Raw genomic sequence first — 12,926 nt, forward strand, 5'->3', positions numbered from 1 at the left:
TTGCACTGGGACAATATAGCGCTGTAGTGAGGTGGTGTATGTTTAAAGAGTTAAGAAAATCTTTCATTTTTGATGAAGTTAATTGAACTCCATTATCAGTGATCAAGGTGGCGGGTATTCCTTCCATAGCAAAAGCATCTTTAAGGAAATTTATAACTGATTCAGTGGTGATTTGGCTTACCATTTTTACATTAATCCAATGCGAGTAATAATCAATCAGTACTAAAGCAAAACGTTTCACAACACCTTTCATGTTGATAGGCCCTATGATGTCTAATGCCAATTTTGTCCAAGGCTTGTCTGGTACAGCCACAGGATATATAGGAGTTTTACGAATAATTTTAGTTTTGTCACTGCACGCACATTTAATGCAATTTTTAACTTCATTTTCTATCATAGAGTCCATATTAGGAAACCAATATCTTTCTCTAACACGAGCTTTTGTGAGGCTCCTGCCTAAATGACCTTCATGAGCCAGATTGATAATTTTGTGTATCAATCCTGCCGGTGGTATTACCTTATCATTTCTTAAAACAAAATTTCCGTTTTCATTTATTTCATGTCTAACCTCCCAATAGTTTTTTAGTGTTTCGTCCAGATCCCTCCTAAATTCCGGCCATCCCTCCTTCGCTAATGTTCTCAATAAGGATAGGGATTCATCCTTATGGTCAGCCAACTTCCATTCTTCTTCACTGATAGCCAGAGTACAAACAACCATTACTGGGTATTCCGGGGTCTCATAGTCTTCATTTATAGTCAACGGTACTCTAGATAGAAAATCCGCAGCACAATTATTATTACCCGGTAGGTACTCAATCTTAAAACAAAAGCTCTCCAGGCCTAAAATCCATCTAGCAATTCTAGGTGTACAGTTGTAGAAACTTTTTGTAGAGAAAACATAAACTAGTGGTTTGTGGTCTGTACGTAAAGTAAATTGTGTACCCCAAAGGAAGAATTTAAAATGTTTTATAGCCCAGAAACAAGCCAGAGCTTCTCTTTCAATTACTGAGTAATTGGATTCTGCCTTATTTAAAGCCCTAGAAGCAAATGCTACAATTCTCTCTTTACCATCAACCACTTGGGATAAAGTGGCTCCCAAACCTTTTTTGCTCGCGTCAGTAGTAAGTATAGTCTTCCTTTCATGATTGAAAGTACCCAGGAATGGTGCTGTTACAATGGCTTGTTTAATCCTTTGAAATGCAGATTCATGACATTCTATCCATTTGTAAGGTGTGTGGTTTTTTAGTAACGCTCTTAGGTCATATGATATCTCTGAGAATCCCTTGACATATTTTGTCATACACTCAGCAAGGCCTAGAAAAGATTTTAATTCTTCCTTGTTTTTTGGTGCCTCTGCCTTCTTAACAGCTTCCACTAGTGAAGTTTTAGGTTTGAACCCATCTTTAGAAATAGTGTGGCCTAAATAATCAACTGAATCTACTCTAATTTGACACTTATCCTTTCTCAATGTCAAACCCGCCATTTTTAGTTTACTAAGTACCTTTTTTAAGTTTGTATCATGTTCCTCTACATTTGCTCCATATATTAAAATGTCATCCTGAAAATATAGAGTCTTAGGGGTATCTTCCAAAACACGTTGCATGATTTTTTGAAATACGGCCGCAGCTGATGCAAGCCCGAATGGCATTCTATTGAACATATACGATCCTAGGGGTGTAGTGAAAGCTGTGAGCCATTTGGAATCTGGGTGAAGTTCAACCTGGTGGTATGCGCTGGAGAGATCCAGCACGGAAAAACATGCTGCCTCCCCCATGGTGCTTAATATTTCATGAATAACAGGAAGTGGATGTCTTTCCACCCAAATGTTTCTGTTCAAATCTCTCAAATCAATGCACACCCTAATGTCGTCACAATTATGTTTCTTGGCAATTACGATGGGAGATAACCATTCTGAACTCTCAATTGGTTGAATAATTCCTAGAGATTCTAGTCTCTTAAGTTCCTTTTTAAGAGGGTCTCTAAGTAAGTGTGGAATTTGTCTAGTTTTATGTACTATAGGTTTAGCCTTAGGTTTTAATTTAATTTTATGTTGGAAGCCTGCCAGTAGACCTAACTTTTCAGTAAAAATCTCAGGAAATTCCTGGAAAATCAACTCATTAGAGTTATTTTTGTCCATTAGCAGCACTTGTTCCGGATTATTAGGGTCCAGTTTGATTCCCAACTCCTTCTGATGCTGCCAACCCAGTAAACTGGATCCTTTTTCAACTACATAAACTTTCCCTACAGTGGTACGACCCTTAAATGATATTAAAGCCTTGAACATCCCTTTAAGAGGGATGGGGTCTTTGTTATAACCCTTGGGATTAATGTCTGGTTTTGACAATCTGGCGGACATTTCTTTACCAATACCTTTAAAATCCAGTTCATTTATGATTGTAAAGGGTGAGCAAGAGTTAGCAAAAACTGTTACTGGACTGCCATCAAGGGAAATATTACACTGAGGATATTGAAAAGAATTTTCCTGTTCCTTTTTAACCTGCAGTATTATCTTTTTAACTTCTTGAGAATCATCTACCTTTTTATGCTCATATTGTTTATCAAATTTAGACACCTCCCTACACACTCTGGCAAAATGGACTTTTTTATTACATTTTCTACATATGGCTGTCCTGGCTTGACAAAAGGTAGAGTTCGCCAAATGAGTGCTGCTCCCACAGCGGTAACATTTTAATCCTGTTGTAGGATTAGTGGTTTTTATAGGTTGTTTACCTCCAGTTTTAATTTTCATAACTTTTTCTTCTTCTGCATTTACCTTAATCTCTGCAACTTGATCAGAAGAAGCAGAAGGAGATCTGATTTCTTGTAAACATAGCTGTGTGTGCTCAATGGATTTTGCTATTTCCACTGCTTCCTGCAGATCAGGTTGTTTTTGTAGTAATTTTTCCTGAATTTTTACATTACTAGTACAACGGACTATTTGGTCTCGAATTAGTGAGTCATTAAGATTCCCAAAGTTACATAATGTACTCAATCCCCTTAGAGCAGCAACGTAATTAGTCACACTCTCTTGTTTGCCTTGGGAACGACAGAAAAATTTATGACGTTCTAAGACCACATTTACTCTGTCTCCAAACTGTTTTTCCAATTTCATATATGTGGTGACATACTCATCCTGTACTTGTCCATCTGGAAAATCAGGTTCAGGTAACGTATCATAAATTTTTCTGCCGTGCGTCCCTAAATTGTGTAACAATATGTGTTGTTTCCTGAGTGGGTTGAATTTATCTCCACCAATGGCAATTAAATATGATTCAAAAATTTTGAACCATTCTTTCCATGGGATGTTAGGTTCTCCAGTTTCATTTAAAAATGGAATTGGCTGGGACATGCCCGCTGTAGCCATTTCTAAAGGATAGTGTGATTTAAATAGTTATGTATGTATAAAATATAGCAATTACTATATACTATCACGTGTATTCTCAAAGTGCAACTATAAACATTAAAAAGTTAGAAAATAAATATAGCAATCATCACATGTTATTAAATCTAAATAGTAACAGTTGAATGCATATTTATGAAGACATTAAAGAAAATGCACAGTCTAGTGTTGCAGCCGATTTAGAGGAAAAGCCCTGAGAACAGTAGGCCGATTTAGAGGAAAAGCCCTGAGAACAGTAGGCCGATTTAGAGGAAAAGCCCTGAGAACAGTAAATTTCCCACAATGCCACAAGCAGGAAAGAGCTGTGCCTGTCAGCGTTACCACCAACAGGCTAATATCATTACCAATGCTTCTTAAACGTTCATGCTGTGCCTGTCAGCGTTACAACAATATGCAGGTCCAATTGCTGGAGTAAGACAATTCAGTGAAACTGCATTTGAAACCGAAGTACAGATGATCCTCAACCGTTTCAAAAACTCCACTAAAGCTGAGGTAATTCGCAAAGTACAACCTCTTGTGGATTAAAAGTTAATGAGATATGCTCCTCATGTAATTGTGTGCGCTTCCATACAGATAAATATAATAACAGGGATGTGGAATTCCTATAGCCCGACGCCCAGGACATCTTGTTTGGGGTCAAGGGCAACAAGTTTTTATGTTTACTTTGTCCTTGGGACAAGTAGGCCCAACCCTCTGCAGCACAAACCCTTTAGCTGCCTGTTTACAGTGAGTGGAGCTCTCTGCAGTTGAGGTAATGTGTTTCCAAAAGATAATGCTGTTCCAACTTGTATTTATGGTTCATTATTTGAAAGCCTTCATTATTAGGGTGAGTGCTGTAAATAAATGTTTTAAGGTCACACTTCACTACTGACGTTGGTTCCAGTACAAAAAAAAAAAACAAACGTGTATACACATGTTTGAAAAGTTCAGGCTATGAGGCTAAGTATAATGCTCCCAGAATGCTCTCTGATTAGATGCAAATGAAGTGTCATTTAGTAAAATGTGTTGATGCATGCTAGTATTTCCCAAAAATATTTCTAATGGAAAATCAGTATAACCATTTTCAACACGATTATGGGAAGCATGAAAATAAACAAACACTGACAAAGCCAACTGATCTTACATATTTTTCTAAGTCTTTTAGTTTCATCAATGCATGTCTTGTTTTGACATGGCTTTTGTAACACTTTATTGTTGTGGGAGCTACCAGGCCCTCAACATTGTAACAAACACTGGCAAAAAAAAAAAAAAAAGTTTTTGAACTCTAAAAGCACACATTGCCACCAGTGGCATAACAAAGGCCCCACAGCCGCCCTCCAGGGGGCCCCTTCAGCACAGCACCTGCCCTGAGTGAGTCTGGAGAGGGGGCTCCTCCATGTTCTTTGCAAAGGGGCACCCTCCAGTTTCGTTACATCACTGATTGCCACTGTAGTTCCTGACACTGAACAAAACTACTTTGTGTGCCAATATGCTCCTTGTGGAAGAGCAGAATGCGATCTCTCACAGTAAAGCCAGCCGAAAGAGAGAGAAATAGAAGTTTAATAAAAACTAAATGTCTTTGTTAACACCAGACCTAATTAGGGACCAAGACCCACATGTAGGTAGCTTTTTGCATGTCGCAAACAGCGACTTTCGCTGTTTGCGACGTGCAAAAAGCACATTGCGATGCACAAACCCAGTTTTGCAATTCAGTAACCTGGTTACCGAATCGCAAAACGAGTTTGCGACTCGCAATTAGGAAGGGGTGTTCCCTTCCTAATTGCGACTCGCAGTGCAATGTAGGATTGTTTTGTGACCGCGGGCGCAAACCAATCGCAGTTTGCACCCATTTCAAATGGGTGCTAACACTTTAGCAAAAGGGAAGGGGTCCCCATGGGACCCCTTCCCCATTGTGAATGTCACTGTAAACATTTTTTCAGAGCAGGCAGTGGTCCTGGGGACCACTGCCTGCTCTGAATAAATGAAACGAAAACGTTTCATTTTTCGTTTTTGTAATGCAGCTCGTTTTCCTTTAAGGAAAACGGGCTGCATTACAAAAAAAAAAAAAATGCTTTATTGAAAAGCAGTCACAGACATGGTGGTCTGCTGTCTCCAGCAGGCCACCATCCCTTTGAGGGCCACCATCCCTGTGAGGGCCGCCATTCGCAAGGGGGTCGCAAATTGCGACCCACCTCATGATTATTCATGAGGTGGGCATTTGCGAAGCCCTTGCGAATCACAGATGGTGTCAGGGACACCATCCTACATTCGGATTTGCGACTCGCAAATTGCGAGTCGCTCTGACTCGCAATTTGCGGGTCGCAAATCTGAACCTACCTACATGTGGCCCCAAATTCTTAAAGAAAGTCACAAAAGTGCACCCATGGTATATGTTGTACACCTATAAAATATTTGTGAACTGTATTTTAGCATGGGTAAATACAATGTGTAGATTTGCTCATGTGAAAATCTATTGAGCATTTGCAAGTTCATTTTCCCTCCAGCCACTTTCTTCCCAACCCTGGAAGAAGTTCTAATTCTGCCATTGTCAGGAGTAAATGTCCAACCTTTCTTATTATGGGAAAATATTAGAGAGAAGCTGGTGAAAATCTTTAAAACATGCAGGTTAGTAGGTTTGCAGACTCAAAGGCATTCCAGCCCTGGAACTATTGCTTACTGCTTCCTCCAGCCCCAGTATGCAGATCTGCAGAAAGGTGGCAAAATAAGGAAATTGCTACAGTAGGGATTGAAACTGCAAGTATTTAAGCCCTAATGTGGTAGTAGCCCTGGCATAATCAGAGAGGCTATTATCAGAGCTCTTACATAATGAGATTGCTGCCATAATTTGTCGCCACACTACATGGCACCCAGGGGACAAGTAGATCTTTTTACAGGACAAGTAGATTTGAGAAGCAACCAGTCTCCTGGACAAGTAGATATTTTAATAAATTCCACACCCCTGAATAAGAATGTTCCGTTTCAGAGCTGCCTTTCATAAAATGTCATCAGAAAAAGACCCAGACGATTAACTTGTGTTATTTAAAAATAGATCCTCATAGATTAAATACTTGTGTGTGATAGATTGATTTTCTTGACCTTCCCTCTCAGAAAAGGTCGCTGTTCATAACCTGTGCTTGCCTCTCATGAAATAATGCTGGTAAAAGACAGGTTTATTTTCCTTTCCTTCCAGGAATATCTGTCATGTGATTGATTGTGTCTTCTTGACCTTTCCTCTCAGAAGAGGTTCAGAATGTGTGCTTTATATTTTTTCCTTGTAAAATTATTGTTGAATTGAAAGGCTAACCTTATGAACTCTTCTTGCTGGTTTAGCTCTTCTTTCTAAATTAACTTTGCCAATATCAGGTTTCGTTTTGTTTTGTCAACACTATGCTTAATATTTCAAGACTTGAAAAATCAGTAATAGTGCTATCTGCATAGCTGCATTTTGTAGTAAAGTACTTGTTGAATAAACGGGATGATCCTTATGACTCCTAGATTATCCAGTCATTTAATTAAGAATAACAGTACCTTAAGTAAAGGGTGGTCACTTTGAGGATGCAGCACAAGGGGTAGAGATGAAAGTGCCCCCTTTCGCACTCCAATCGTCGCCAGTGTTATAATGAAAAAAGATCAATGGTTCTTTAGAATCACGCTTTATTTTCATCTCCACTTCTCCTCATCAGCTCTTCACATCTCCTCTTCTCTCAGCTCTCTCTCTCAACATTCTATTGTGAACTCCTCTACCTAACAGTCAGAACATTCCATTCTAAAGGGAAGGTGGGGGGGGAACGTACCACTTATATTTAAATATGTCATAACCTCTAATCTAACAAAATCTGCCTACATGTAATTACATGTTGCTACCTTAAAATATTACAACTAAATTACAACAACCATCTTTCATGTTATTCTCTATCAAGACGTGCGCATATTGTTGGCCAAACTGCTGCTGACCCCACACAACATGAAACACTGTTTTTAAATACCGGATGTAATTTCTTCTTGTTGTTTTACTGAAACAGCATATAGATGAACGTTACAAATCTATCACAGTTCATGGGCTACAAATGGCAAAAATTGCAATGGAACTTTTGAGGGGTGGAAGCACAAAACTACTGCTCAATCTAAAGCTTGTAAAGAAGAATATCAACATGGGGGCGGAGCCTAAGCTAGTGTCTCAGTATAGCTTCTTAAACACTTTACGGTGATTAGAATAGTAATAGCGGCAGTTACATGGTAAAGCCAGACATTAAAAAATAATGCAACAAATTATATGGTAACATGCAATAAAAAGCAGCACAGAGGCAGTGTTTCCCGCCTGTCACCAACATAGTTTATGCTGTAAAAGCACTAAAATGTTTGATTTCTTGTCACCACTTCCACTCTGTGCCAGCAGTGTCCACTAAAAGCAAAGAAGGTAATATGTACGATGCACAATTATTATTATTATTTTTTTTGGGAGATTGTTCCAAGATAATTGCACAAAAAGAAGAAATCAATGACAAAATCAAGAGTTTTCTGGTATAGTAATTACAAGCAAATCCACGAAGAAATAAAACACACAACAAAGCCATGATTCAAAAACAACTAAAACAGCAGCAACTAAAAGACTAGCAATTTTAAATGTCATATAGACCGAACCAGGACCAATCCCTTAAATAAAAAACTAGAGTTTAAAGAGATATCCAGTCTGGGCTCAGTGACCCCCACCCCCTTAGATAATTATACAATGGTTTCTAAATCCATATTTCATAATTTATCTTAAATCGACAAGGATTGTGGAGAGGAAGGTAACAGCCGTAATCATTCCATATGAGTCAATAACTCCACAACCATCCAATTTTGCAGTGGAGCCCAAATCCACCCCCCCCCCCTTTTTCCCATTTACCTTTCCAGGCATATAAGTTATACTCAAGGTTATACATTGCCAAGATGCGAGCCAACCATTAATTAAAAGTAGGAGGGCAGAGATTATACCAAGCTGCGGATATATATGTGTATATATACACACACACACACCACCACCATAGCAACAAATGTGAAGCACTGACCAAATTCCAGAAACACCCCACTGTGAACCCCAAGCAACATTAGCTGAGGGGTCAAAGTGATACTGTATCTTTTTTCAAACTATTTTTATTGAGCTCAACAGTACACAGTGTTAACGTATATGGACAGTGACAAATATCTATCAATACTCGAAAATAAATGCAGTGATTAACGTTTCCATTACTATTTAACTTGCATTTGGTTAAGACGTGTGAAAGTGAACTTTTTATAAGTAGACATAGTTTAAAACTCATTTAGCATCAGAGGTGAATATTATTTTTAAAATATACATATAGCAACATCAAAGCTAAATATGACAAACAGAAATGTATGGGCAGAGAGATGCATCAACCTCATATGTTAATGGATGGTGGGGAGGCAAAGATATGTATGACGAGGACATTACAAGTCCCAGTACGGAGACGTAAGATGGACCAAGGAGGGAACAGGCATTATGGAGCTTTTTAAAAAAAAAAAAAAAAAAAAAAAAAAGAGTTGCATTATTAATGCCTAGCATTACCTCCCAACTTTATTATGGCTGTGCTTTCATATTTTTTTGACAGTTCACAAAATTAAAATAATATAAGCCCTCCCACCATGGACTTTAACCAAACCTCAACCAGCTTCATTTGCCAAGTCCATTTGCTGCTTCCTTGAAATGTTATAACTTGTTGACATATTCAAAAGTGGAAACATTGTTTCCTTTTTTAGCCATGTTTAGGTTAAGATCTCAGGCCTTGAGAAATCTACTCACTATGGCAAGTCAGATTTCATCAGGACGGGCTATTTTAGGGCCTACTCGCCTGTTCTGGCGAGTTGAAAGAGAATGAGCAATAAAGATACCTTTAAATCTTATTTTTATCTTGTCACACATGCTTGGCATTCAGAGACAGCGGTCAAGTGTCAGCTTGTCTTCTTACATTTACTTTACTTTCTCTGACTGTGAAGTTAGAAGATTTTGTAAAGTTAACTGTGCGACAATTGTAGTGGGCAAAGCATGTGAAACGAAAGGTTGTAAGATTTCAGGCTTTTTTCCCTAACAACATTGAAATAGCTAATAAGTGAACTGTATAAACATTTAAAAATGTAGTTCAGTTGTTATGAATACACATTTTTGAAATTCTGTGTGGTAAAAAAGATTTTTATAGGATGAAAACAAATCAGAACACATTACTTGGTTCTGTGTAAATGTTAAATATTTTTGCTGTAACCCAATTTCCAAACATTGTTTGTGCACTATTTAATCTTATCAGTAAGACTGCATGTTCGTGGGAAAGTCTGTGGCTATTTCAATTGAAATGTGCTGTCTGTAAGTGACAGAGCACTAAAACATCATGCTTTATTAATATATTTATTAAACGTGAGCTTTTACACATGAACTAGGAAATATTCCTGCCTTGATGACAATGCTATTAGTCAACTAAGGGGCAAGCAAGGGGTCAGGTGTACCCTATATGTGGGCTTGGTTCTTATTATACATGGAGCAAATGTTTAGTAAATCAAAAGGAGATTTTTTTTAAACAGCAGAAAATGTGAACTCGCATAATTGAAGGTGCTCTCATATGTGATAATGAACAAAAAGGAGGCCCCATAAAACAAAACATGTGCCTAGGATCACACAATTTGAGACCAGTTTATGGGCAGGTAAATTACAGTTAGGTTGAGCAGATTAAAAAGCTACTAGCCCTGCAGATCTAGTAACATTTTTATAATTTTTCAGTGCCTGGATCTCATTTGAATCAGTAGATATTTGGCCCTCTTCTCTAGTTACTTTGGGAAAGCCAGTGTGAATGGAAAATAAACTGCTGTATTACCATAAAGTTTTGACGCACTGCTCCGATCATCCATCTATGTGAGTCAATAATCCACTTGGGTTCCCACTTCGCTGCCTCCTGCCCCAAGGGAAATTGATAATATACAACAAAACCAACAGTGAAGCAGAAGTGTAGCTGTCTTACTACTTTGCTGGTTTCAAAGGGGATGGTGAAAGTTTCTAACTTCAAGTTCAAAATGTCTGAAGGTGTTTGCATAAAGGATTATCATCAGGTCAACTAGTCCCAAATCCTTCCCTAGAGTCGTATTTTGCCACAGCCGACAGAGGGTATAAACATAGGCAAGATAATGTGAAGAAACAAAGAGGTGACTGAACTTTCAAGATGCATGTTTTTTTCAATTTAGGGTCATTAGCAAAAAAAACATTGGTAGATCATTGTGAAACCTTCTGCAAACACACCTGGATATAAACGGAAATGAAATTCCCACAGGGAGAACGCAGCTGATTCTTTACTTTTATTTCAGAAAATAAGTTATTACTGACACATCCATTTACTGTTACAAAAGGAAAACATATTGGTATATGTTTCATATGCGACAACCCTCCCAACAGTCATCTTGCTCAGTATGTGTCATGCTGCCGTTCAGGAAGGTCCTTCAAGATATCACATCATACATCGACTTGAAATTTACCAAACAGTACAGAATTCCCTTCACTTGATTTCCTAAAGCCCTGACACCTTTGTATGTCCTATCAATAATGAGCACTTATTAAGAGAGTGACATTTTTCATATCAAAAGGTTGTTGTTAGGGGCACTCCAACTGCCTTAAAATACAAAAGCATGAAGTCACCCAGTACAATTGAAACATAATTAAACTAAAAAGGCAGAAGCACTTAAGAACCCTTTTGTCTAAATGTCTTGCTAAAAAACTACCTGATTTGTGTGCTTTAGTATACTTTTTATTTGGATTACACAATAGGATATTTACAAAGATGTTCGTCACTATTCAGTGTGTGCATAGGTATAAAGAGAGTTGGAAAAAATGAAAATAAATATACAACTCTTCTAGAAATGCATTTATGCTTTACTCTACAGGGAGTGCAGAATTATTAGGCAAATGAGTATTTTGACCACATCATCCTCTTTATGCATGTTGTCTTACTCCAAGCTGTATAGGCTCGAAAACCTACTACCAATTAAGCATATTAGGTGATGTGCATCTCTGTAATGAGAAGGGGTGTGGTCTAATGACATCAACACCCTATATCAGGTGTGCATAATTATTAGGCAACTTCCTTTCCTTTGGCAAAATGGGTCAAAAGAAGGACTTGACAGGCTCAGAAAAGTCAAAAATAGTGAGATATCTTGCAGAGGGATGCAGCACTCTTAAAATTGCAAAGCTTCTGAAGCGTGATCATCGAACAATCAAGCGTTTCATTCAAAATAGTCAACAGGGTCGCAAGAAGCGTGTGGAAAAACCAAGGCGCAAAATAACTGCCCATGAACTGAGAAAAGTCAAGCGTGCAGCTGCCACGATGCCACTTGCCACCAGTTTGGCCATATTTCAGAGCTGCAACATCACTGGAGTGCCCAAAAGCACAAGGTGTGCAATACTCAGAGACATGGCCAAGGTAAGAAAGGCTGAAAGACGACCACCACTGAACAAGACACACAAGCTGAAACGTCAAGACTGGGCCAAGAAATATCTCAAGACTGATTTTTCTAAGGTTTTATGGACTGATGAAATGAGAGTGAGTCTTGATGGGCCAGATGGATGGGCCCGTGGCTGGATTGGTAAAGGGCAGAGAGCTCCAGTCCGACTCAGACGCCAGCAAGGTGGAGTACTGGTTTGGGCTGGTATCATCAAAGATGAGCTTGTGGGGCCTTTTCGGGTTGAGGATGGAGTCAAGCTCAACTCCCAGTCCTACTGCCAGTTCCTGGAAGACACCTTCTTCAAGCAGTGGTACAGGAAGAAGTCTGCATCCTTCAAGAAAAACATGATTTTCATGCAGGACAATGCTCCATCACACGCGTCCAAGTACTCCCCAGCGTGGCTGGCAAAAAATGGTATAAAAGAAGGAAATCTAATGACATGGCCTCCTTGTTCACCTGATCTGAACCCCATTGAGAACCTGTGGTCCATCATCAAATGTGAGATTTACAAGGAGGGAAAACAGTACACCTCTCTGAACAGTGTCTGGGAGGCTGTGGTTGCTGCTGCACGCAATGTTGATGGTGAACAGATCAAAACACTGACAGAATCCATGGATGGCAGGCTTTTGAGTGTCCTTGCAAAGAAAGGTGGCTATATTGGTCACTGATTTGTTTTTGTTTTGTTTTTGAATGTCAGAAATGTATATTTGTGAATGTTGAGATGTTATATTGGTTTCACTGGTAATGATAAATAATTGAAATGGGTATATTTTTTTTTTTGTTAAGTTGCCTAATAATTATGCACAGTGATAGTCACCTGCACACACAGATATCCCCCTAACATAGCTAAAACTAAAAACAAACTAAAAACTACTTCCAAAAATATTCAGTTTTGATATTAATGAGTTTTTTGGGTTCATTGAGAACATGGTTGTTGTTCAATAATAAAATTAATCCTCAAAAATACAACTTGCCTAATAATTCTGCACTCCCTGTAATTGAAGCTACAAGAAACAACGATTTTCCATAAGACCTAAAAGTTCAGCATACAGCACCTTACTTATATATG

At 38.5% G+C, this 12,926-nt stretch overlaps 1 protein-coding gene across 1 annotated transcript in view; it reads right to left on the reverse strand.

Annotated features, from left to right (window-relative positions):
• Positions 1-12,926, reverse strand: part of SNX4 (sorting nexin 4) — a 454,378-nt gene that overhangs the window by 436,361 nt on the left and 5,091 nt on the right. The gene's annotated exons all lie outside the window — the stretch shown is intronic.

Source organism: Pleurodeles waltl, chromosome 3_1 (genome assembly GCF_031143425.1).
Source record: "Pleurodeles waltl isolate 20211129_DDA chromosome 3_1, aPleWal1.hap1.20221129, whole genome shotgun sequence".
NCBI lineage: Eukaryota > Metazoa > Chordata > Amphibia > Caudata > Salamandridae > Pleurodeles > Pleurodeles waltl.